Source organism: Aotus nancymaae, unplaced genomic scaffold (assembly GCF_030222135.1).
Source record: "Aotus nancymaae isolate 86718 unplaced genomic scaffold, 86718_ANA_hifiasm-v0.15.2.pri h1tg000036l, whole genome shotgun sequence".
In the NCBI taxonomy this organism is placed as follows: Eukaryota; Metazoa; Chordata; class Mammalia; order Primates; family Aotidae; genus Aotus; species Aotus nancymaae.
The window spans coordinates 76,417,820-76,438,725 of NW_026988450.1; the positions used below are offsets into that span (position 1 = coordinate 76,417,820).

At 45.1% G+C, this 20,906-nt stretch overlaps 1 long non-coding RNA gene across 11 annotated transcripts in view; it reads left to right on the forward strand.

The window, feature by feature from the left end:
* LOC105716817 (uncharacterized) overlaps positions 1 to 20,906 on the forward strand; it is a 365,411-nt gene that overhangs the window by 216,162 nt on the left and 128,343 nt on the right. For 10 of the 11 annotated variants that reach the window (XR_010345628.1, XR_010345629.1, XR_010345630.1 and 7 more), the window contains exons 4-5: positions 3,256 to 3,384; positions 3,992 to 4,118. This is a non-coding gene — a long non-coding RNA (uncharacterized LOC105716817). The remainder of the gene's footprint in view (positions 1 to 3,255; positions 3,385 to 3,991; positions 4,119 to 20,906) is intronic. The other variant, XR_010345635.1, reaches the window with a different exon arrangement.

Sequence of the window (20,906 nt, forward strand, 5' to 3'; positions counted from 1 at the left end):
AGGACGGGGCAAGAGAGCTTTCTGGGGTCTCTTTTATCAGGGCACTAATCCCATTCATGAGGATTCCACACTCGTGATCTGATCGCCTCCCAAAGCCCCACCTCCAAATACCACCGCCTTGAGTGTTAGGATTTCAACTATGCGTTTTGGGGAGACACCAACATTCAGACCATGGCAGTTCCCAGGCACAATCCTCCTAGACCGAACTCACCTTCCTGACCAGGCACTGGTCAGAACAGTCCTTCTGTCCCTCCGATGCCAGAACTTTATGTTTCTGAGGGTGAAACCTGAGTGATTAATTCACTTGGGAGGCTGAGGTAGCAGAATTGCTTGAACCAGAACCCGGGAGGTGGAGGTTGCAGTGAACTGAGATCACGCCACTGTACTCCAGCCTGGGCTACAGAGCAAGACTCCATTTCAAAAAAGGAAAAAAAAAATGAAAGACAAACAAAGACTGAGGAGTGAGTCCAGATTAAAAGAGACAAAGGGACATGCCAAATGTATATGCAACGAATGACTGCGGGCGGCATTCTGCATTGGAAAAAAGTGTTATCGATGAAATTTGAATACCGTCTCTAGATAAGGCAACAAAGCAATAGTGTACTAAATAGCTAGATTAGGCAATAGTATTGCACTAAAGTTAATTTCCTGGCACAACTAAATAATTGTACTGTATATAAGATGTCAGCATTGAGAAGCTGCAAGGCTAAATGGAACTTCTCTGTGTTTTTTACACTCTTACTTTGTACAGGTGAAATTGTTTTAAAATAAAAACTAAATACAAACCATGAGATAGATTTATACGTACCCATATGGAATGGTGTCCACCATCAATTGGAAAAGATAAGTTGTAGTACTGTTTGCATAGAATTGGCCCATTTTTGTAGACTCAAGACGGAGCAATATGCATATTTATCTACACATGGGAGAAATTCTGAGAAGAGTATGTACTTCCTGTTGACAGACATTTCTGGGAAATGTGATTGGAAGGTGTGAGACACCTTTTACTTTCTGATGTCTTTGAAAACGAAGAGCATGCTTTAATATCATAATGGGAAAACAGTGAGTATGTGGGTTGCATGCACTGGTGTGTTTCTGCATGTGTAGGTTTAGCGTTGACGTCTTCCCATTCAGCTCATTCTCTGTTCTATTTCCCTGCACGGGCAGTGCTGTGCAGTGTCTTGCCCAGTGGACACCCACCTTGTTTTCACTCCACAAACCACTGCCCTACATCTGATGCTTAACAAAGTCTGTTAGTTGTAGACACAAAGGTGGCCTGCATTTCATACTGGTTGACAGTAATGCCAGCTGACTCATCTTACCTTTGTCTGAGGAGGCTGGAAATTGTTCACCCTCAGAAACTTTAGGGAGAAATTTACGACTAAGATTGTATCATTTTGGTCTCCCCAGAGGAGTGACAAATTAGAAATTTCCCAAGTGACTGTCATTGCATTTACCCCTTTAAGGAGCAATGATTCTTTAAGTGGCACTTGAGTTACCTAAACCCGATTAATTAGTGAATGGTCATCTGTTACTCCCAGGAATTTTTAATGATCACTAGGCTTTCGTAGTTAATGTGAAGTTGTGTTTAGGTGGATTTAGTTTTGTGCAAGATTGTATTCAGGGCAGATGCTCCTTAATTTAAAAAGAGGTGAGAACAAAAGTGTCTTCTCTTGAGTGAGGGCCTACTGTGTACCCTGACTTGTTATAAATATTGACTAATGTCACTCTGTCTGCCACGTACTTTTCTTCCAGTTTATCAGTGAGGAAACTGATGCAAAAATGTATGCTCCCACAGGCTCTGGCGCATCCACTGAGTTAGCTCCGGAAAGAACTGTCCCTTTCTCTCACCTGTTCCCTACTTCTTTTGCAGCTAATTCTCTGAAATGGTTTCTGCCAGTGTCTCCAGCTTTCTGGAATGTTCCATCACCTTTTTTTTCTAAATGTTGGTTTCATTGTTGCCTTTTGGGTTCCTCTGCTTTTCTCTGACATGATGTCTCTATGGATACATCTCTCCGTAATGATTACAATGGTGGTGATAGTAATAAAAATAGAATGTACGGGTGTCTTTATCAGTCCCTGACCATGCTGGGCACAATCCTGGGCATGTGCAGGCCTGATGTCATTGTTCTGCCCACTCAGCTGATGAGGTTGTAGGGGCTCCCTGCGGGTTAGGATCTGAAAACCACAGCCAGATCCGTCTAGGAACAGAAGTTATGGTCAGGCTTACATGCTCTTTTGATATCAGTGTTCACGTAGATGTTTAAGTTCTTGCAATAGGTTTTTCCAAGCCAGTGAACACTGTCAAATTAGGTTCCTAACACAATTATAGCTACCTATTCCCAGGCAGTATTAATATATGGTTGAACTAACATGAATACACATCACTATTTTATCAAGTGACATAATCAAGCTAATTATGAATTATCCAAATATTAATTTGCACAGCTTAAAAGCAGATAAAGTATTACAAATCTGCTTATATCATTAGCAGAAACACTTTTTGGGGCCAAAGGGTAAGGAAAAGAGGGGAAAATATTGTCCTTCAACAAAAGTAATCATCTTCCAGTAAGTATAATAAAAGAAATGGCAAGCTTTTCAGAATTTCCACTGCTAAAAAGTGTTTTAGCTACAGTTAAAAAAGCATCCCATAACAAAATACCTCTTGTTTAAAATATTTGCTACAAAAAAAAGACCTATTCTATAAGTCCTGAATAAGACGCAAGTATCCTTTTTTTTTTGTACTTTGAGATGGAGTCTCACTCTGTCACCATGCTGGAGTGCAGTGGCACAATCTTGGCTCACTGCAACCTCCGACCCCTGGGTTCAAGTGATTCTCCTGACTCAGCCTCCCAAGTACCTGGGACTACAGGCATGCACCACCATGTCCGGCTAATTTTTGTATTTTTAGTAGAGACGGGGTTTCACCATGTTGGCCAGGATGGTCTTGATCTTTTGACCTTGTGGTCTGCCCGCCTCGGCCTCCCAAAGTGCTAGGATCACAGGCATGAGTCACCTCGCCTGGCCGAGACACAAGTGACTTTACAAAAAATGAGTTTAATAGCTCTCTTTTATTCTTTTTCTCAAGCCCTCCCTGTTAAATTGCCCCCAAAGGGGAAACATTAATTGAACTGTAAAGCTTTTTTTTTTTTTTTTGGTCTAAAGACGTTTAAGACATACAGACAGTATTAAATGAAGCTTTAACTCGAGCTCTGTGATTTTTTTCAAAATACATATTACTTTTCTTTATCATAGGTCAAGAGAAATTTTGAGAAACACATTGAAGGATCTGTTAACACTTGGTAAACCCAGTAAAAGCAGTGGTTGTACCAGTCCTGATCTGTCTTGCTGTGAAAGTGAACAACGGGAACCCGAGCTAAGCAGGTAAATAATCACATAGCACAGTCACCGTCTTCAGGGTTTGAGATGACTACCAGGGTAAACCGCACTGTGTCGAAGATGCAATGCTAATTCTGTTGGAATTAAAAATATGCGAGTGTGGTATTAGGTATTTTGGCACGCCATCATGTGAAATTTCTCATTGATAAGATTCTGACATAGGAACTACACTTGAGTAAGAATCATAGCTCAGTACAGCATGATTTCAGGGAAGTCAACTGATAAGATAAAACTGTTTCTGGGGCGGAACAGCGAGAATCTTTTGCTAAGTGTTGGAATAGATTGACAGAAACCTAAAATCGGAAGTTGCCATTCTGCTGAGCTACTGCTTTTCCGTTCTATGGTGGAAGCTTCATTGGACATAGTGTGCATCAAGCCTCTATGTGACTGATTTATGCCTCCTAAACCATATCTTAGATTCTCACTTCCATGGCAGTAGCTTTAGGCAACCCAGTTTTACTGAATGCAGCAATGGTTTCAGTGACCATTGGAGTCCAATTTTAGGATGATAACTTCTCCAAACTGTTAAAACTCCCTGGTGCTTTTATCTTATAAACTGCAAAATGTCTTCATATTTCATCCCATTTTTCAGTTAATGCTAGGGTGACAGAAACTGGAGCTCTCCCAAGACATATGACACAGTAACGCAGCAGCCAACTTCTTCACCAAATTAAAGTTTTACAAGATTTAACCTGTCATCAAGACCTGGGATTATGGTGGTGAGTCATCATCAAAAGCCAAGTTCGGTCCCTGGTTTGCCTTCTTTTCTGCACAAGAACAAGGATTTTGATGGCTCTGGTCTCTAGAACCGTCTGTGGCTTTCTAACAGCAATAATTGCACCTCAGATAAACCTCATTGGCTATGATACTGCCACTGTGCAAAACTCACGGCATTCTTTAATAGCAAATGGCCTCTGATTTTTAGGAAGCCCTGTGGCTGCCCTTCAGCAGACTTAGGAGAGGTCTTGGCTGTTATTTGTTGTTTTACAAGGTGTCATCATTGAGCATCTTCTCTGGATCAGGCTCTGTGCTGGGCTTGAGGGGTACAGGGAAGTTTCACATGACCCATCCCCTTGAATCACACATAGTTTATCTCACTCCCATAGCAGAAAACAAGTTAAAGTCCCCCAAGGGTTGGTACATTTGCCTGCCATGTTTGTTGCTGCTCTGATCACTGCAGCATGGTCCAGAGAAGGCAGTCAGTCAACAGTGAATAGGCTGAGATTTTGTGATTTTGATTCAGGAGCTTAATCTCTAGGATAAAATCTAATCAACGGGTGGGGCTATGTTTTCTTCTTGCCTTGACTTCTTTGACTCTATTTGTAAATTCCCTAATCCAGGCCTCTGGCTCATTCTCTCTGAAGATTCAGGGACCTCTAAAATGTATATGGTAACCATCTCTAGAGTATATGTGCCTTAATACTAAGGTAATCAAATTGATTTCCTCAGCATATACAAGTCGTGTTTTGTAGGCATGGTGGGTACTTAGTCAATGTCTCAATCGGATTTGCTTCTGTTTAGCAAGAGAAACTTTTGGGGGAAGTGTTATGGACTGAATTGTTTTCCTCCTCCCAGATGTATATGTTGAAAACCCCAACCCCCATGTATTCAGTATTAAGGGGTGGATCTTTGGGAGGTAATGAAGATTAAATGAGATCATGAGTGTGGGGCCCTCGTGATTGGATTAGTGCCCTCAAAAGAAGAGACCCCAGAGAGCTTGCTGTCTCTCTTCTCTCTCTGCTATGTGAGGAGACAGTGAGAAGGCAACCATCCACAATCCATGGAGAGGGCCTTCATCAGAACGGATCATACTGGCGCCTTGATCTTGCAGTCTTCAGAATTGTAAGAAAATTAATTTTCTATTATTTAAGCCACCCCCAGTCTGGGGTAGTCTATTATGGCCTTCCAAACTGAGTAACACAAGGAAACGAGGGCCATCTTCGCTTCACAGAGAGAAGATGTGGAGAGGAGTTAGGAGGTCGAGGCTGGACTTTCATGATGGTGATATTCAATTAGTGAAAGGCTGAGAGGAGGTCAAATATATTTTTTGTGGTCCCAAAGATCAGAACCAAAATGGAGAGGTAGAAACAGCAAGCAAACAGAAAACAGCCTAATAAAAGGAAGAGGAACCCGAGAGAATGCTCTGTCTCTGACAGTGGTTGGGATCTCATCACTGGAGATATCCACACAGGGACCATATCACTACTGAGAGGGGGTGGGGCTGAAAGGATCCAAGCATTGCATGTGACATGACCCCTTGTAGGGCCCTGTAGACCTTGGGACTTATGAGCTCACAATGAATCATTACAAACAGAAACAATTCCCTCTTATTTGTAGAGCACATTAAAATTTCCAAAGCATTTTTATATGTATATTATCTCCTATGATTTAATATCAAAACATTAGAGTTGATGTTCAATACACATTTGCTGAATGAGGGAATGCATGAAGGAGCCTGGCTGGCAGAAGAGGAAACCGTGGGCAGAGTGATTTCTAGACTTGCTAGGAAATGCCAAACCAGGCTGGGACCCGGGTCTCTACCGTACTCTTCACTCTGCTCAGCTTTTCCAAGGTGGAAATGATAACATTTTCTCTGAGGCTGATGCTTTTCTGTTTGTTTCGCATTGTAGTAAATTCATCAATATCAGTATCTCCCTTAATGCTCACAAATGCCCTTTGAAGCTTTTATTATTCTTATTTTGCAAATGAGAAAATGGAGGCTTCGAGAGTTGAGTGAGTTTAGCAAGGTCTTCAACTCCCCTCAGGCAGAGCATTAAGGTTACAGGCAGTTGAGCACCCTCTTCAAATGAATGTGAGCCAGCGTTGGCCCTGTTGGGAGTGCCAGAAGTTCTGGCAGAGTTGATGGAGACCCCATTTCGAGTCACATGAACGATCAGTCTAGGGAAACCGTAGTCAAACAGTCAACTCATTCTTTCTTGGCCACTCATCCTGCTAGAGTCGTGTTTTGTTCCTTGTAAACAAATGCTTCTAGGAGTTCCCAGTCCTGGCTATATACCATAGTCATCTAGCGACTTGCAAAATCTGCTAGTATCCACTTCACTCCCACCGTATGTCGTAGATTAAGATTTAATTGATCTAGAGAGGGATCTGGGCTTTGGTATTTAAAAAAATCTCTTCAGATGGTTGAGAATCACCAAATTTTTGTTGGTTTGGGTTAGGTTTGTGCATTCAGGTTTGTGGGTTATTGGAATGAGGCATGAAGGGCCCTATGTTCCCAGGGCCTGCTAGCTGTGTGCTGATTGCTTTTGCTTTTGTAGAAATGATTTCATTTCTCTTTCCCTGAAACTGTCCTAATTGGAGGTCATGGTCTAGTGGGATGGCGTGTGGATTTATACTGCGACTCCTGTTGTTACTAGCTCTTTGACCTAAGAAAGGCCACCTCCTACTCATCTGTGCCTCTCTTTCCATCTCGTCTTCAACATGGAGGTAATAATATTAGTTTCCTTATGAGCCTGTTGTGAGCATTAACACTTGGGACTATACCTGGTGAATAGTTAGGGTTCCATAAGTAAGACTTGCTTAATGGTTGGTGTGATCATTGCAATAGCTGCATGTGTGTGACTGTAAAAATGTATATAAAAGGCTGGGTGTGGTGGCTTAGGCCTGTAATCCCAGCACTTTGGGAGGTTGCGGCAGGCAGATCACCTGAGGTCGGGAGTTTGAGACCAGCCTGACCAACATGGAGAAACCCCATCTCTACCAAAAAAAAAAAAAAATGCAAAATTAGCTTGATGTGGTGGCACATACCTGTAATCCCAGGTACTTGGGGGGGGGGTGAGGCAAGAGAATCACTTGAACCTGGGAGGCAGAGGTTGCAGTGAGCCGAGATTGTGCTGTCGCACTCCAGCCTGGGCAACAAGAGCAAAACTCCATCTCAAATAAATAAATAAATAAATAAACTGTGTATAAGATATAGTCCCTGTTTTGTTTTTTTTTTTCCTTCTAGCATAGTTAGCCACTTCCTCCTTTGTATAAGCATATCATCACTTTGTATTTCTATTATAGAATTGTAATGCATTTTTGTGTTCCTAACCAAATATATTCATTCCACAAATGTTTATTGAACACTTGATGAATGCTGAGGAATGGCCAAGGGAGACGCAACCTCTGCCTCTTGGGCTGTTCGCACTTTGAAGCGGACAGATAATGAACAGAAGAAGTGGATCCCAGGTGGGGGCTGGCTGGGATGCTACAGAACGAGAACAAACGGTCCTTATCCGTACCTTGCTGTGGGGGAGACTCTCCTGACAGTTAGTTGTGCCGTCTGCATTCTTTCTTCACCTTCCACTGTAGTGTCATGGGATTTACTGTAATTACATACCTCTCTATCCCTCAACAGTAAGTCCTAATCGTCAGGGTTAGGAACTGTGTTTTGTCAAATGAATTAATGAATGAATCACCCTGGAACAACAAAACAACTTTTGTTCATTTTGTTCCAGTGTGATTCATTCATTAATTCATTTGACTCAATCTAGCTTAAACAGCACATCCTGAGATGCTGTGTTAAATCCCAGAGTCACAAAAGACCTTTACAGAAATCTTCATAGTCTACTGGGAACTGTAGACATGTGTATGGGGATGGGTCTGGACCACTGCAGCTGCTGTAATAGCTGCTGTTCTGGTGAGCAGTGGGGACCCAGGCATTAGTTGGCCCTGTAATAGACATGTATGGGCCTGAGATAAATGTGTCAGTATCTCTCATGAAGCTCTGTTTATTTTTTTCAAGGTGAGGGAATGTGTCTTTTCTGCATTCATTCCCCCCCGCCTAACACATGGCAGGTGCACAGTCGATACGTAGAGAGTGGCTGGACAGACGACATCGCTTTTCTCTGGGAGTTTGTCCTCATCTGTACAAGGCAGGTTTGCCAGTATTTTGAGACTCTCCCTCAATGCTTACATTCTAGAATCCTGTGATGGGTGCTGAAACAATGCTCCCTCACTGGAGCTGCTTGAGAAGGTCATTCATTATTTTTGATGTCCTCGGACTCTCATCATTGCTAGAAGCTGACTAATTATGAGAAGGGAAGTGAGGGCCTTGAAATGCCTCTCTCTCCACATCTGGCCTCACTGTCAAATAAAGTACTTATTTCTGATAAGCTCTTTGGCTTCTGTGAAGCCGCCTGGCTGTGTCTGGCCGTGGGCGGTGCTGATAATGAACCGAACAGAGAACACAGACTTGGCAGGGAAGGTGGGGACCCAGTGGGTAGAAAGAATGGGCTTTTTAGACCGTTTCAAAGTAACAAGAAGGCTTTCAGAGTGCTTAGTGATGTCTGCTACCACATTCGCCTCCTCTGTTTCCATTGAAATTGAAGTTCTAGATGGACTGAACCTGACTAAGAAAAGGGAACGTGGACAGGAAAGCTAATGACAAATGCAACTGGGTTATTTCTGGAGTGCTTTGTACTCTCAGAGTATTGTACCCCGAACTTTCTTCATCTGGACTCTAGGAGCACTTAAGCAATTAGCATGCCACCAACTGGGTACTGTGGAAGATCACAGACTTTGAAACTTTCCAAGAAACTAGTGGAATCAACATCTTATGAGTAGTGTATTCTTGACAGTTTAATTTACCACTTTGAGCCTTGGTTTCCTCACTTAAGAGAAAGAAAAGAGGTGTTTTTTTTTTTGTTTTTGTTTTTGTTTTGAGACAGGATCGCACTCTGTTGCCCAGGCTGGAGTGCAGTGGTGTGATCTCAGTTAACTGCAACCTCTGCTATCCAGGTTCAAGCGATTCTTGTGCCTCAGCCTCCTGAGTAGCTAGGATTGCTGGCATGCGCCACTGCCAGCAATTTTGTATTTTTAGTAGAGACGGGTTTTCACTATATTGGGCAGGCTGGTCTCAAACTCCTGGCCTCAAGTGATCTGCCCGCCTCAGCCTCCCAAAGTGCTGGGATTACAAGTGTGAGCCATTGTGACTGTCTGAGAAGTGATTGTTTAGTTAGAGTAACTCTAGATGCCATAACAAATAGACCTCAGTATTTTAGTAGCTCAAAAGATGCCCCTTTTTGAACTCAGATAACAGTTTGAGAAGGATATTCCTGGTCATTAGGTGGCTTTTCTTCATGTGGTGGTCTGGAGACCCAGGTCTCTTGCATGTTGCTGTTCTGCCATCCCTGGAACCTTGAAATCCATCCAGCCGGCAGGAGGATGAACAGGAGAGAAGGCACACCACTTCTTAAAACGCCTCTTCCTGAAAGAAGTATACAATCATTTCACTTGCCAGGGATCAGTTCTAGATGAGCTTTAGAAGGGGATGGTCTTTGGGAAGCCAAGATGGGGGGATTGCTTAATCTCAAGAGTTGGAGATCATCGTGGGCAACATAGTGAAACCCCGACTCTACAGAAAATATAAGAATTAGCCAGGTGTGGTGGCACATGCCTGTGGTCTCAGCTATTTAAGAGGCTGAAGTGGGAGGATCACCGGAATCTGGGAAGTGGAGGTTGCAGTGAACCAAGATCACATCATTGCACCCTAGCCTGGGCAGCAGAGCAAGACCCTGTCTCAAAAAGAAAAAAAAAAAAGAAGACGAAGAAGAAGAAGAAAGGAGGAGGAGGAGGAGGACGAGGAGGAGGAGGGATGGTAACCTTTCTCTGCCATAAATACCTTTTACCTTTTACCTTCCTTTAGTGTTGCTTAAGAGTAAGTGAGGTTGGGTTTGTGAATATACCCTTGTATAACGTTTGTCACCAACTATGGCCTTACTTACGTGTGGATTGTTTGTAGGTACACATGGCCTGATAGGACCATTCATGTGGTCCTGGAATTAATGTATCCCTTTGGAAATAATGTGGTGGACATCTCTCTGTGTTATTAAGGACAGATCTCCACCATGAATGTAATGGCTAACGCTTACAGCTGGATCGTGATTTACATTAACTCCTCCCTTGCTGGTGTCTTTTAGATTGTCTTCGGTTGTGTTTTCACCACAAAGGAGACAGCATGAATTCTCCTACATGCCCACCACACAACTGGTGCTGTGAGGGAGACAAAGATGAGTGACATCAGCAGTGCTTTTAAAACACTCATAATTGAATAAGCTATCCAGGTGACATGACATGGTTATCCTGGCCAGAAAACCATGGCTTTTCCTAATCAGAGCTTCAGTGCTATGGAAATTTGAAGTTTAGAGGGCCTGATGTCTCAGTCCAGGTGAGAACGAGTCCCCTGCCATTCCTGGGTCAGCAGCTCCCATCGTCTTAGATTCTAGAATGGTGGCTGGACATGGTGGTTCATGTCTATAATCCAAGCACTTTGGGAGACCAAGGCAGGAGTATGGCTTGAGTCCAGGAATTCAGAACAAGACTGGGCAACACAGCGAGACCCTGTCTCAGAAAGAAAAAAAAAGATTCCAAGATGGTGTAGAACATCAGAGATTATCTGGCCATCATCACCCCACCTGCTAATAGATGGAAATGCATAAACTCAGAGAGGCTGGGGGATGTACAGACAGCTATACAAATCCAGTGGACCTCAAATCCAGGCCTTCCTAACCTGAATTAAATCCTCTTGCCCTTGAATGGAGGCCCCAGAGTCCTGTTGTCCAAACTTTGCCTCTGAATGTCTCCACATCAAAGGGCCTTCTCATTGTGCCAAAGGGCAATGGAGAATGGAGCAGAAGTACCCATAGCGGAACAGGTGGGTAGGTTCCTGCGACACCAAAAATCCTGCTGGCTGGTTCCCGAGACATTAAAAATGTATTGTCTACACAATGACACGGCCAGCTGCCTCCTCCTTAAGTTTTTGTTTTGCTTGTTAGTTTCTGAGACAGAGTCTTGCTCTATAGCCCAGGCTGGAGTGCAGTGGCATGATTACAGCTCACTGCAGCCTCGACCCCCTAGGCTTAAGTGATCCTCCCACCTCAGCCTCCCAAGCAGCTGGGAGTGCATGCCACCAAGTGCTATTTAAAAAAAAAAAAAAGGTGGAGACAGGGGCCTTGCTATTTTGCCAGGGCTGATCTCGAACTCCTGGGCTCAAGTTATCCTCCTGGCTCAGCTTCCCAAAGTGCTGGGATTACAGGTGTGAGTTATCATGACCAGCCCTCCTTCATTTTTTTTAATATGAGTTAATAGGACCTGGACACACACAGCCTCATTTACGTTGGCAGCCATCGCAGCCTGCCACATGTCAGATGAGGTCTCTGGGGCTCTCACTCCTTACGTCAGGGGTGATGCCACATGTGACCCAGCTGGTGGTCACATTCAGCTCCTGTGTTTTCCAGGATCAGATGGAATACCAGCACATCTCACTCACGCTCCTGTGCCCTGGGAATTTGTAATAATCTATAAATATGTAGATTTATTTCAGAGAACCTTTTCAGAATCCTGTTGTGCATATGTACAAAAATGTTGGCTGCAGTACATTTATAACCATGAAAACTCCGAAATAGCTTCAATGTCCTGTGAGAGGGGAGTGGTTGAAGTCTCTGGAGCACATGCACAGTATTCATTCTTCAGCCATTTAAACATGAAAATGATGGTTAAAAATGATTGCATTATGAAGAAAAGAGACAGGATGCAAATTGTTCAAATGCCATGATGATATGATAAGGAAAAAAAGATGTTGTAAAAGGTCATATAAAGTCACCCACAGATCAGGGGTCATATTGTCATGATTAGCCGCTCTGTGCCAGATACACAGGCTGTAAATCGGTGGATGTTCTCCCCAGTAAGTGAGCAGCTGCCCCTCTGTGCCTCTGTCACCTCTGTTAGGCTCCTGGAAGCCCCTTTCATCGCTGTGTGTAATGACATCTTCATCACCACATGCAACAGCCTCTTCACCACTATGTGTAATGTCATTCTGTGTGCTATTGGGCTAAACAGTCACAGAAGAAGAGTGCTGGAGAAATGCCAGGGAGAGAGGTACTGCAGTGTTCCAGGTGGAAAATCTCGGCATCAGGTGGCCATAGCAATGAACGACAGGGTCGAACAGGAAGTGTCTTCTTGGGATAGCTTCAGCTCGTCTGTGTCCAGCCAGCTTCCTGGGAAGGAGCCTCCTTCCTGACATTGAAGCCCTGTGTGCTAGGATAAGTATGTTATGCAGAGCCTTACAAATGAGAAAGTCTTGCATCCTCAGGACAGGGAGTTAGTGTTGCTGTCTGGAATCTATCAGCTACCTCCCTTCTCCCCCACCACCTAAAATTCCCTGGATCTGAAAGCAGGAGGGAAAGGGCTGATTCCTAGAGAAAAAGATTATTCCCTGACAATCCTAGTATGATTCATAATGGCTGCAGCAGGTGAGCCCTAGGTCTGTGGCTCAGTCTGCAGCTGAAGAAGGCTCTTCCCTGAAGAGGTGTGTCCAGCTTCCTGGGAAGATCTCAGCTGTCTAGCTGGTGTGGGCTGCCCAGTTCTTACTAGTGCATCAGCTATGAGCAGCCCCTGATCATCATCAGGCAGCATTTTCTGCTTGCCAGAGAACATCAGAGCCACTGCGTCTGGACCAGCTGAAGGCAGCCATGGTACCCAGGATGCTGCTGCTGCTTCCTCCAAGGAAAAGAGCTCTGAAAATGGGGAATTACAGCACGGTGACTTTGTTTTATGTTCATTAATTTTTTACATCTGGAAGACAATGGAAAAAATAAAAATTGCTATAATTGCACCAATTATAAAAACTAATATTGTAAAGAAGGGAGAGTCACCAACACCAGCTTGAAACCCATCCTGCCCCTTCTTGAGATAATCCCTGTTATCAATTTGGTAATTCATGCAAACCTAAGGGTGTACCGTTAAACCCCTCAAGAGGAGAAAGAAACAAAAACCCTGAACTCTAGGTTTGTCAGGCAACCAAAGCTTTAAAAACTAGTTTGCAAAATTCTTGAATATTTAACAGTCAGCTTTCGCAAGTGCATACATGCTCCCAAGTGTTTGCTTTTTGTACTTTGATTTGAGGGAGGCAGGAATTGGAACTTTGCAATGGTATTCGTAAGCATGACATTTTTATATACGGTGTCATGGACATCTTCCCAGACCAGCATGTGCAGATTCACTTAGCTCCTCTCGCCTATCGGGGGGGTTTCCATGAAGGCGCACTGTGTTGCTTCTGGAAGGACAGAATCGGCCCCCCAGGAGAGGGGAGGTGGCAGCAGCATGGCACTCAGAGGCTAGCCCCTGCAATGCTGTGCTTCTGCAACGCTGTCCACATTTGGTGTCTACTTGGAGTTCACTCCAGCTTCCGGTTTCTTCTAAATATGTTCTTCTAATAACCTGTAGCCTAATCAACTCTGCTGGTGACACATCCCTTTGCTCTGCTCAATTCCAGGTTCCATCAGAGAATCTCATTTTTCTTTTGGGAAATGTTTCCTGATTTTCTTCTTTTCCATCACCCGTCCCTGAGGCTGGGTAAAGTGCTTCATCTCCATGATGCTTAGAACCCACTCCTCCTTCTGTGGCAGGGCTCTCTACACCTTATGATTTATTATGTAATGTCTGTACCTGTTTCCTGTGGAGAAGCAGAGAAGCTCTGGTGGACAGACTGGCCCTCTAAAGATGCCCATACCGTAATCTCTGATGTTATGCCTATGAATGAATACGTTACTTTACATGGCAAAGGGGATTTTGTAGATGTAATTAAGGTTGCTAATCAATTGACTTTTAATAGGGAGAGTATCCTTGGTTATCCAGGTGGGCCCAATCCAATCACATGGGCCCTTAAAAGCAGAGAGTTTTTTTTTTTTTCTGACTGTGATCAGGAAGATGCCATGAAGGATTCTAAGCGTGAGAAGGAGTTGATGTGCCACAGTGGGCTCTGAAATATGGGCCCACTAAGCCCACTAATGTGGGCTGATTGTTAAGTTTGGCCCCTAGCTAACAGCCAACAAAGAAATGGGGGCCTCCATCTTACAGCAGCAGGGAACTGAGTTCAGCAACATGAATAAGTTTGGAAGAGGATCCTTCCAGAGCCTCCTGATAAAAGCCCAGTCTGCTGTCAACTTGAATTCAACTTCGTGAACGAGGAGCAGGGAAACCAGCTGAGCCAGCCCACATTCTGACCTAAGCAACACTGAGATAATTGTATGTGTTGTTTTAAGCCACTAAGTTTGTAGTCATTTGTTATAGTGGCTGTAGAAAATTAATGTAAGATCCTAGTTGCTGGGAATGCAGACTCTGGGCCCCTCTTTTCTGACTTCCAGAGCATGTTTGCACCTTCGCAGGGGACTCTCAAGTCCCAGTAGCTCACTTTCACGTGTCTCAGCCCAGCTTGCCCTGCTGCTCCTGAATGAGCAGGTTCTACCATCTTCTGAACACTTTATCTGCCCCATCTGCCTACAGTCAACACTTGGTGGGTTTTACCACTGCAATGTGGGCCTTGCCTTTCTATTTCAGACCCCCTGGGATGTTTTGGTAGCTTCCTTAAAAGGCTTCCCAACTCCAGGCCCTCCATCTGCCCAACCATTCCTCACACTGCCTCCAGGTTCCTCTTCCTGGAGTGTGGCTTTGCTTCCATCACTCACTCCCTAGCTACAGGCATCCTGTGGGTTTCCTGTTTCTACTGAATCCAGGGCACATCCCCCAGCCTAGGATTCACAGTCTCTACTGGGGACAGGGGCATTGCCTCTCCGGTCCGATTCCCAGGACTCCCTCTTGTGCTTTGTTCTACTGTTGCCCTCTTGCATGCCCAAGCTTTCCAGCCCCAGGTCTCTCCGTTTCCCGAGTCCTGTAGGGCCCTGCTTTCATTCCATCTCATCCCTGCAGCCCTCATGGGTTCCCCAGAGGTGCCATTGTTGAGGGGCACTATGCACAAGGCTCATCTCCCTATCCGACTCTAAGTGCCCTCAGCCACACAGCCAGTCTGAGACCCAGCCTTGTATTTGAACTTCAGCCCTGTCTAATCTAAAGCCCAACCTCTCGCCCCCTCTCCAGTATGATTCATAGGCTTGTGTCAAAGCTCTCAGGGATTTAAAGAAAATGTTGACACCCAGGCTAAAAAAAAAAAAGTGATGACCATCTTTATTGGAGGGAAAAGAACTTCCTATGTAACTATTGAAAGTAATGAAGATGGGGGAGGGAACAGGATTGGGAATGGGAAATCCTCAGCTTCCCAGCAGCAGGGGCAGAGTTGGGAACCAAGGAGAGTGTATTTTCTAAGACGCATTCCAGGGCAGGCCTGCCTGCATCCTTCAGTGCCCAGGTCTACCATGGAGACCCCTCGGCTGGGCACCGGCTCCCCGTGCAGAATGCTCACTGCAGACGTGGCTTCTGAGGCTGGGGATGTCCAGCCGGCAACCCTCAGGACAGACTCCTTGGCAAGGAGTCATGTCAAGAATGTAAGATGGAAAGGTTTTTTCCCCTCCCTACCCTGTATTTCCCAGATTGAGGAACATAAGAAAAAAAAGAAAAAGGAAGAAAATGGGCTTCCCTATCAATTCAGAAGGTTAAACACTCACAAATAGAAACTCACAGACCAACAATGAAACACGAAAGCAAACACCATAATTTCCAATTCAGGCCTGTGTGAGTATCCCCAGGTGGGAACAGCAACATTTGGAGTCAGAGTGGAAGGGGTCTCGGAGGGGGATGGTCCTTGTGGAAGGAGGGCGTACCAGCCTGGGGAGAAGGAAATTTGGGGCCAGAAGTTTCAGTGGGATTGTGACTTTGGAATTTGGACTTTGTCATTTCACTGGGGACCATCCATGAGGCAGAATCATCCTTGCCTTGCTCGCCAGCCTCACATCCATGCAGCTATCCAATGTGAGAATTAAGAGAAAAGCCTCTAAAACTTTAAAGCTCTGTGCACATATAAAGTGTTAAAAATAGTGACAGACAATGAACTGTAGCACTCACATTACTGATAATGACATTGATCCAGTGACAAAGGGTTTTAATCTGTCTCATGAGTGGACCAAAATGGTAGCCGTACAGGGAGGTATTATAGCTGCAGGGTTTATGGCCACACCGCCTGGGTTCAAAATTGAGTTCTAGTCCTCACTAGCTGCGCAAGCTTGGGTGACTCACTTACCTTCTTCATGCCTCTGTTTCCTCATCCGTTAAATATAAACACCAAAAGTCCCAACCTCATAGCCTTGTTGTACAGATTAAATGAGCTAATCCACTGGAATAACATGTTTCCTATGTATTAGCTATAATCTTAAAATTGTGATAGTAATATTCTAATAGAATCAAATATTATTTGCCAGTGTCTGGGCCACCTTTATACTCAGTGTAAGCAGCCCCTACAAACAGAAATGCTGTTGCAGGGTGAGTGTGCTAAAAATACTACTGAGATTTTTCAAGTCCTTGGAGACATCCATCTTAAAATAGTGCAAAAACAACCGAATAAATACTCATTTATGAACTATTTTAATGAGCAACTGTAGGTGATATTCCTAATACGGCAGAGAGGTCTTCAGCGTCCTTTATCCTTCGTTCTTGATTAGCGTCTGAGCTCAGATGGCACGCGTCATTATGTCTGTGGCATTACGGAAGGTGCTCGGAGTGAGGGAGAGGGCAGGGGCAGGGAAGCATTATGTGCCTGTAATCCCAGCTACTCAGGATGCTGAGGCATGAGAATCGCTTGAACCCGGAAGGCAGAGGTTGCAGTGAGCCGAGATCATGCCATTGCACCCTAGCCTGGGCCACAGAGCAAGATTCTGTCTTTAAAAAAAAAAAAAAAAAAAAAAAAATCAGCTTCCAGAACCACTGAGTTAGATGCTGGGTGTCAGCTCTGAACCCTGTTTGTCCTTTTCTTTCCTTTGTCAACCCAGCAGAGCTGCAGACCCTGTGTGGAGGTGGGTTACAATGTGCTCTCCTTATCGCCAGTAAAACAGGACATTTTGGGGTAGAGAGGGAGTGGCAGTGGATCAGTTAACATGGAGTCTTGGCTTGACCTTTACCATGGATTTATGGGGCTTAGAAATAAAGGTAAAGTTGCATTCCTCTCTGAGGAACTGCTTAATTCATATCCATTCTCCCAAACAAAGCTGCTGGTTGATTGCAGCTATTTCATTCAATGTTATTTGCTTTCATTCTGTGTAGGGTGAGGATAGTTTTGTTGGGCAGAGCTTGCTCTAGCTCTCCAGCAGGGCCAGGAAGGCATTTCCCTGAACTCACAAAGGCACTCCACACATAAGGTACACTGAAGAATTTCTGGCAGGGCCAAATCTGGTGTCAGGTTCCCTCTTGGTTTTCCAAGTTCTTACTTCCTCTTCTTTGCGCCCATGATACCTGATGGCAACAGCATGGGACTTGGTACAGTTGGAATAGCCCAAGTTCAAGTCCTGACCCAGACACTGAGCTCAGTAACTTTACATAAGAAGCATAATTATATGGACCCTCCCTTCTTCATCTATAAAATGATGTGGTTAATTGATTACAGGAACGGCCCCAACTCTTCATCATTCCCTGTTATCTCATGTGGGACTGATTGTGTCTCATGAGCTGTTAGCAGACATGATGCAAGCTGAGTTTTTTGGTTTGTTTGTTTGTTTGAGACAGAGTCCTGCTCTGTGACTCAGCCTGGAGGGCAATGGCAAATTGCAAATTCCACCTCCTGGGTTCAAGTGATTCTCACACCTCCGTCCCCCAAGTAGCTAGGATTATAGGAGTGCACCACCACACCAGGCTAATTTTTGTATTTTTAGTTGAGATGGAGTTTCACCATGTTGGCTAGGCTGGTCTTGAACTCCTGACCTCAAGTGATCTGCCCACCTCAGCCTCCCAAAGTGCTGGGATTATAGGCGTGAGGCGGTGCACCCAGCTGCAAGTTGACTTTCCATGGTTGAATCTATGTTACCACCATGAAAAGGATATTTCAGGGATAGTCACTGGTTCCAGGAGAAGGAAGAGTGGCACACAGAACATAACTAAGGCACTCTAATGGTCCTAGTTGACAGCCAGCCAATGCCCAGACCTCCGTGTGAGCCCAGCCAAGGTCACCAAACTACCTGCTTGACCACGCAGATATGTGGACACTTAGTGCTTATGCCACCGAGCTTGCTGTGCACATTGTTTTGGTGATAGAGACAGTGGGAACATCAGTAATAACTACTGGATGGCTTATTACAATCATAGTAACTATTGGATTCAAATCTTGCCAGGGCATGGGTTGGTCAGTGCCACATGCATTGCCTGGTACATCAACAACTTTGGGAATGACTGAATGATCTTAGAAGGATAAATTATGTTACCCCTCTGCACCTGATTTCTCTGCTCAGAACATCTCTAATAGGCCGGGATCACTGCCACCCACTTGATATTCCATTTGCTGGACATTCAGAGAGAGAGATGTGAAGTAGCCATGTTCCTAGTTTTATGTAAGATGTTGATTGATCCACCGAGTATTTTGGGTCCCCATCTTCAAGGCAAGCCTGTTACATTCTTCAAGGAGGAAACAGCTTGACATTGGTGTTAGTTTGAGAACGTGGCATGAGTGAACAAAAGAAATAGCAGTCCCCATATTTTGGGCATTTGCTCGACACCAGGCCCTTCTTGTCTATTCTGCATGGAGGAACTGCTCTTCTGATTTTTAAAGGGGACAAAACAGCTCAGAGACATCAAATAGTTGATCAGAGAGCACACAGCTAAGGAGGTAATAGCACGAGCTTCTAGATCCAGAGCTACCTGACAGCAAAGGACAACATCTTACCCCCCACCACAGTCTGCAGGGGCCAAAGCAGGCATCCAGGTCAAGCTCCTCAATTTATCAATGAAGGAATTCCACTTGTGAATGGAAGTGGCCTGCCCAAGGCTACACAGCAGTCAGTGTGACCAGATTACCTAATATCCCTTCTAGGGCCCTTGATGTGACTTATTGAGATCTCACGGGCCCAGTGGGTGTCACTGAAATTCCTGGATAAAAGTTGCTAACGGAGGGCTGGCACAGTGGCTCATGCCTATAATCCCAGCACTTTGGGAAGCCAAAGTGGGATTTGGGAGGCCAAAGCAGAAGGCTGAATGGAGCCCAGGAATTCCAAATAAGCCTGAGCAGCATGGCAGGCGAGACCCCATTTCTACATACGTACATACATACATATACACATAAAGAAATAATAGAAGTTAGCCTGGTGTGGTGGTGCGTGTCTGTAGTCCCAGCTGCTCAGGAGGCTAAGGTGGAAGCGTCATCTGAGCCTGGGAAGGTCCACACTGCAGCGAGCCATGATTGTGTCACTGCTTGGTGTATCACTACCTGGGTGACAGAGTGAGATCCTGTCTCAAAAAAAAAAAGTTTCCTGTGGAGGCATTATCAGTTTCCAGGTCTCCATGTGAGCACCGTAAAAGAAGCACTATAGTTTAACAGCAAAAAAACAAAAGACGTGCTATGAAGCACCTGAGCTGCTCCTGTGCGCCTGTGCTCCCTTCAGGGAAGCAAGTCAGCATCCTGAGAAGGGTGCCTTTGGGGAGGAGGCCTGAGGGCTGGCTAGCTGCAGCTGTGCTATTTCTATTTCATTCATTCATTCATTTTTATAGAGGTGGGGTCTCACTATGTTGACCAGGCTGGTCTCAAACTCCTAGTTTCAAGTGATCCCATCTGGGCCTCTCAAAGTGTTGGGATTACAGGCATGAATCACTGTGCCCAGCCCCAGCTGTGCCATTTCTAGACGACCCCTCCAAGGACCTGAGGGGAGAAGCCCCTTCTTGCTGGCTGCCCCGGCATCTACATATCCTTCATTCTGCCTGCCAGCTCAGAGAGTGGGAGCGGTGCCAGGGAGCTGGTTGGGCTGCCACTGGCCAGGCAGGAGCCCTACTTGGCTGGCAGCCTCGGGCACCTGCCACACTTGTGTGTTTGCTCAGCAGTTCGGGGTGCGGAAGCAGGATGGCTTCCATTGTTGCACCCTGGATGTTCTGGGCCTCGGGGGCCAGCTGCTCGGCTGGCAGCTTCTCACTGTTTCTTGCCCTCTTTTTACCCCTCTCTCTTTCAACTACCTGTCAGGCAGGTGGTAATCCCACCATCACCTAATGTGCCCAGAGGAGAAGGCAGGAAACCCAGCCAGTGTGCACAGAACAAACACAGGCAAGGTGCCTGAGAGCCCTGCACCAGGCACCTTCAGCCCTAAGAGGAAAGAGGCTTCTGTCCAGCTCACCCCAGGCACCTTTCTCCAAATGCCCAGTCTTGCCCCATTCTCAGACCATTTTGGCCACATCAGAAAGAATCTGCCATACTGCCTGCCTTTGATGAGATGTTAGGGAAGATTCATGCAGAATCTCAATACAGCTCCCTTCCTGTTAGAACCATGTGAGAGACTATTTCAGGACTGTTTCTTACACGAGGATCTGCCTTGCTGAGACAGAGCATTGCAATAATGAACGTGTTGAAAGCTTCCTGGTTTGCAAAGCATTTGCACATACGTTAGCTCACTTAAGGTCTCCCAAGCCCTATGAATGGAATATCCTTATTAGCCCCATTTTACAGGTGAAGTAACTGAGGCCAAGAGAGCTTGAGTAGCTTGCCCAGTGCCTTAAGGTAGAAGAAGTATCAGAGCAGAGACTGGAGCCCAGATCTTCCTTCTTGAAAATCAAGCCACCATTATTTATTTATTTTGAGACCTGAGTCTTGC